The sequence below is a fragment of the Cyprinodon tularosa genome, unplaced genomic scaffold (genome assembly GCF_016077235.1).
Source record: "Cyprinodon tularosa strain WSP-4 unplaced genomic scaffold, ASM1607723v1 ctg1653, whole genome shotgun sequence".
NCBI classification, from domain to species: Eukaryota; Metazoa; Chordata; class Actinopteri; order Cyprinodontiformes; family Cyprinodontidae; genus Cyprinodon; species Cyprinodon tularosa.
The window spans coordinates 27,536-33,535 of record NW_024038487.1 but is presented as its reverse complement, the minus strand read 5'-3'; the positions used below and the strand labels follow the sequence as shown (position 1 = coordinate 33,535).

The 6,000-nt window shown below is 37.7% G+C and overlaps 1 protein-coding gene and 1 long non-coding RNA gene across 2 annotated transcripts in view; both read right to left on the bottom strand.

The window, feature by feature from the left end:
• Positions 1-1,371: 1,371 nt before the first annotated feature.
• Positions 1,372-3,741, bottom strand: LOC119780746. Its single transcript, XR_005280444.1, has 3 exons — positions 3,716-3,741; positions 3,289-3,393; positions 1,372-3,025 (listed from the first exon to the last, which is right to left on the bottom strand). It is a non-coding gene; the product is annotated as an uncharacterized LOC119780746 (long non-coding RNA).
• LOC119780745 (A-kinase anchor protein 13-like) overlaps positions 3,738-6,000 on the bottom strand; it is a 27,637-nt gene continuing 25,374 nt past the window's right edge. Inside the window, exon 7 of the mRNA XM_038280895.1 lies at positions 3,738-3,851. The gene's annotated coding sequence lies outside the window, so the exon portion shown is untranslated. The remainder of the gene's footprint in view (positions 3,852-6,000) is intronic.

The window sequence follows — 6,000 nt, the reverse complement described above, 5'->3', positions numbered from 1 at the left end:
TGACCTGTTTGTTCTGAAGATCATCCAGCTTCCACTTCTCTTCCTAATATGGCGCCTCCTCACCCTGACTCTCATACTGACAGGAGGAACCACAGAGCTCTGTTAGGTTAAAGTAGGGTGACCATATTTTCATTTGGGAAAACCAGGACACCTTGGAGCGGGGGTGTGTGTGTGTGTGTGGGGGGGGGTTGATTGAAAGAACAAACGTCTCATCATCGGGATTTGCTCCGTGATCAGAGGAAATGTTACTTGTTACTAGTTGTTTTAATGGTTATTGAGTCAGATATGTGGCGGTAATGTTTGATTTATCTAAAGGTTTTTATCTGTTACTGTGTAAATGGGTTTGGCTGGAATTTAAGGACAGATTCTAATATATCTGCAGGGTGGGAACTATAAATCTGATAGGAGTTTTATCTTTTTATTACTGTTTTGCACAATATGCTTAACTAAGTATTTTTTGTTGTTGAATATTAGAGATTTTGCAGATATATTTTGTAGTTAAAATTGTTTAGATTTACTTATATATTTCTAACTCTTTTATAGAATAGAATAGAAAATCCCTTTATTGTCCCACAATGGGCAAATTTACAGCAGCAGAAAGATTATTGAAAATGGTCACACAAATGAGGACCTTAGAAAAATGTATAAGAATAACATAATAGGGAAGAGTTAAAATATAAAAAATAAAATTCTGTAAAGTTTTTTAACAATATAAAACCGGAGAATAAATAACCAATATGCAGCTATGGACATTTTTACAGTAATGGATATTTGAAAATAGCAGCAACATGAGAGATGTGCAGAATGACTGCAGCAGGTTATTTAACTGACTAAGGTTTCTATCATTACATTTGATTTGATTTGTTCCTGCTCCCGGTGGTTGGAACCTTTATTCCACTCTGGATTCTTGTGAGTGTAGTCTTTGTTTACTTTAACTTTTTAAAAAATAAATAAATAAACAAACAGTTTTGAAAACTTCGGTTTTCATTCTTTTCCTGCTTTGTGTGTCAACTTTCACGGTTGCTAAGCAACAAAGCATACGCCGGTAAAACCCGCCGAAGGGAGGACCTGTTCGAATTTACAGCCAAAACTCTCCCGGCCTCCTTATTTTTAATGACTTCGAAGGATCCAGTCTAGGTAGACCGCATCCTTGGAGGATGCAGCCCAGGATTTCGAACAGAGCCTTTGATTAAGAGCAGGGCTGCCCGCACTGACGCGGCTCAGGGATTACGTCACACGCAGCGTCGTGCGCAGTGAAATCAGGACATTTCCTCACTTTCTAAAAAAAACCCGGGACGCCCGGGACAGGACGTGAAATACGGATATGTCCCGGGAAATACGGACGTTTGGTCACCCTAGTTAAAGCTCATCTTCTGAAGTTGGGATATTTTTCCTCCAAAAGGTTACAGAGGAATCACCTCAACTCAAATCAGTTGTTGTACTGGATTTTATTTCACTGTCATTTGTGAATGTTAGAGCCTCATTTTCAACAGTGGAGCTATAAAGGTTGAAAAAGATTATTTTGGAGAAAATCTCATCAACATCAATATTTCCACTAAATAAGAAGCAAAAAAAAAATAGATAGAGGAAAAGCCTCTCATACTCTGAGCTCAAAGCGAGATGCCAGAGAGCAATACAACTATTATTTTTAAATTAGACAACTTAATTTCACATAATTATCGCGGTAGAAGCCATTTGTTTGTTACTTAATGAAACATATTTACCGTGTTTGATGTTTGTTGTAAATGACGTATAGTCATAAAGAACGACATAATTAGTCCAAGTTTGTCGTTTATTGAACGTTCAGAAACTACAGCTGCTGTGATGAACCACAGCAAAGGTAAACAACTTGAACAGGTGATCAATTCAAAACCACTCTCACCTTTTGTCTCTGTCGTTTAAGCACAACCGTTGCCATGGCAACCTCCTGCTCCTTTTCTGGAGCACCGATAACGTTAAAAACGTAACATTCAGCCCGTCACGATATCAGTTTTTCAGGCTTATTTTGCGATTACTAATAAGCCTCCCTGAACACAGCGGTGGTTGATTAGTTAATTTAAAACTCCTGCACTGCTGGTTATGTTGGTAATGGAACCGAAACATTAATTACTGAGATTATTATTTTTGTTGTGTCATTAATTTGAACTTGATTTTTTTTGTTGTTGTTGTTCTTTAATAAAGTTTTGAACGTTTTGATAAGGAGTCAGAGGAGGACGTGGTCTCAGCGTCCTTGCGTCGTTCAGTTTGTCACCTAATGCGGAGATCGACTCAAAACCTTCCAAGATCACTGACGTATTGCACCGCTGCTCTAGCAAAGCAGGAACAGTTGAGAAACAATAATAAACCGGGGAGGGAAGCCATTTATTAAGACAGTTAATCAGCAGATAATTATTTTTCTTTTCTTAAAGACTGTCATTTGTCGATCATCCAGAATTGCCACCGGTGCACCTTTTACAATGAAATTCACAACGGCAAAATTTCTAAAGATTAAGACTGAGTCAAGATTATGGGAGCAACAAAGCTGTCATTGCCTGAACAGTTTCAATATAAACTCCCAGCGTCTGTGTGAGAGGAACATCGGTGCTTGGCAATGCCGCAAGGTCTTCTGCGTTTAATGGGCGCATAAGTTGGACCTCAGGAATACTGACGTTAGAAGTGGATGGGGTATGTGGACCTTCCCAGTCTACACCATAGTCATCACCAACCTAAACACAAAGAATATGGTGAGTGTACATAAGCTAGTACAAAATGGGAGAGTACCTCCGAAAAGTCACGTCCTTCCTTCTCATTTAGTAGCCACAACTGCAAAGGTGTATAGTGGCTCGAAGTTCGTAGACCATGGTTATTCCATGCCACCTTGAAGCAGTGAAGGCCATGTTGAATCGGTGGCATGAAGCATCTGTGTAGTGAATACAACTCAATCTCATCATCTGGATTTAGAATTCCCTCGGCTTCCATTTGCATGAAGACTGTGTAGTACAGATCGAGCACATTCTCATAAACATCTCTCCAAAGGCGCTCTATTCTGTATGGGAATAAAATGCATTTCTTCTTTAGCACACATTGTACAACAGATAATATACAAACTAACGATAATATACAACAAATGATGTTAGATCGAGTATAAATTCAGTACATTTAAGAAAAAAATGGTATGAACATATTAAAAAATATGAAGAAATTGGATATTAATGTTAATTATCACAGAGAAACTCTGGCACAGTAAATGTTTTTTTTTTTTTTGCCTTCAACAGTATTTTTACGCTTAGTCTCCCAACCCCCTCATACCTCTGGTTATGCACACTTCTTCCAGTCATATGAGAATTCCTGTTCACTCCATTAGTTTGGACCATAAACTGAGCAATCATCACATTTTCACCCCCCTTGTCAGATCTGTAGACATGAGTACAAGTAATTAAAGGATTAACAAAAAAAAAAGAAAAAAGAGCGAACTACATCCTTGACCAGCACAATGTAAAAAGACAATGCAACCAGAAATTCAATATATGGATTTTTAAATGATAATGCAGCAGTAAGTAATCCATATTACATCTGTATCACATAAACATTAAATGCAATTATAATAACGTGATAAATTAAATTAGAACACTGAATTACTGTTGAAAAATTAGGCTAAACATAATTATTTCTGTCTCACATGTAGTTCTTAAATTTTCAGTGTGATGCATTGTAGAAAAATGAGTGCAAAACATACCGAACTCGAGAAGGTACACCATACTGCCGATATGAAGCTATGGAGAACAGTCAAAGCTCTATTGTTGGTGGAAGCATCAAGGTACACTATTAACCTGGAAAATCCATCTACTCCACCATGGACCACGATCCTCCATCTATGGAAAAAAGAAGCCGAAACACATACTTTCATATATAAATGACAGACTTGACATACACACAAAATATATATATTAGACATGTGCCGATCAGGTTTTTTCCTACCGATACAGATCACCTATGAGGGCCGGTCACCGCTACCGATCACATAATAATAATTATTATTATTATTATCATAAACACTACCGGTTACATTATGGGGAAAAAGGAACCATGAATTCACCTTCATATAGACAAAAACTTGTTTTTAAAAACTTTTTCTAATAAGAAAACAGGCATTGTGCAAATTGTACTGCTATTGATAATACTACCTTTAACAGACTGATAACATATGAAGGCTCTGAAGAGGCTAAATAATGCAAAGAGCCAAAATAAAACCTCTCAACATTTCCAAAAACCTTCAAGTATAAAACTTAACATTCAAAGGCAAAAACAAGTTCCATTACAATAAACAATCCAGAGTTACTGAATGAAAACTTCCTGATAGCATGGCGGCTAGCTGATTACTGCTAGCTCTGATTGGCTGTTTCTGACTGAGTGGAGAAATTATGCAGAACAGGGAGGACACCAATTATTTTTTCAGAGATTATCTGTCTCATGTTAGGGCAGCGAAAGTTTTAATATGTATGTAAAATGTATTTTTTTTAAGTTAGATGCTGCAGCTTTAAGCAGAGGTTTGGTGTGAGAGTCACTACCAGGTGGAGCAGAAGCGAAGCTCCGTCTGTGAAATATTACTACCTGTAGCGTAGCGGCGGTTCAACAGCGAGAGCAGAACCAGCGTCTTACATCGCAGCTCAAAGACTTAAATAATTTTGCGGGTTATTTGTTTAGTTTTCTTTTTTTTTTTTTTTTATAATGTTTTATTCATGTGACAAGGTCAAGTACAAACAATTTTTTTTTTTTCATTTTTACAAAAGCAACAACCCCTCATTCCCTTCCCTTCCCCAGCCCTCCCCAATCCTACAAGATTATGCTATAAATCAGTAATAACCCACATCCTTCCTTCTTACCGTACAAGAACATGTGAATAAAAAAAAAAAAGGGAGAGCAGCAAGTACAACACAAATAAATGAACAGAAAACACCACAAAACAAAACTGAGAAGTAAAAATGTTTCAATGGGCCGAGATGAAGCCTGGAGGAAAAGAAAAAAGCAATCAAAAGTCAGGTTTCAAAAGTGGATGCTTCACCCGTCCTGCAGTGTCTTCATTCTAGCTATGTAGCTAATCATGCAGCCCCAAACTGAATCAAATTTTCCAGGTGCCCCCCTCAGATCATATTTAATTTTCTCCAGGTCTATGTGCAACATGAGATCTTTAAGCCACAGTGAAGCTTTTGGGGCCCCTGGTGCCTTCCATTCCAACAAAATTCTTCTCCGCGCTAATAGAGAAGCAAAAGCAAGACTATCCTTGAACTTTTTCTTAATTTTTTTATGGTCTATTAATCCAAAAATAGCCAATTCAGGACAAGGTGTCAATTTCACATTTAGTGCTTCTCCAAGATGTTTGAAAACAGCCGTCCAGTAATCTTGCAGACGGGGACAGGACCAGAACATGTGAGTCATGTTTGCTGGTGACATGTGACACCTATTGCATACGTCTGCGACCTCGGGATAAATTTTGGAAAGTTTAGAATTGGTAAAATAAATACGATGGACAACCTTAAATTGTATGAGATTAAGCCTGGAGCAAGATGAACTATTATTTACACGAGTTAATGCTGAGTCCCAGACGCCGTCATCAATAACCCTACCAAGTTCCCAGTCTTTCTTGATTTTATAAAGAGATGTCTCTTTGAGATGGGATATTAAGGTGTATATTTTGGAGATAAGGCCTTTCTGATTTGTGGGAATGTCCAAAATTAAGTCAATTACTGAGTTAGGTGGGGCATTAGGAAAATAGCTGCTATTGGATTTAACAAAGTTACGAATCTGGAAGTATCGGAATAGATGAGATTTTGGGAGGTTGAATTTTCCACATAATTCGTTGAAGCTAGCAAAGACATTGTTAATATATAGATCACTTAGCCTAACAAGGCCAGATCTCTGCCATAGAGAAAAGGCATTATCAATGCTAGGAGGGAGGAAGAGATGGTTGTTATGTATGGGGCTGTAATTGGACAGTCCTATGAGTCCAAAAGTACGTCTGAA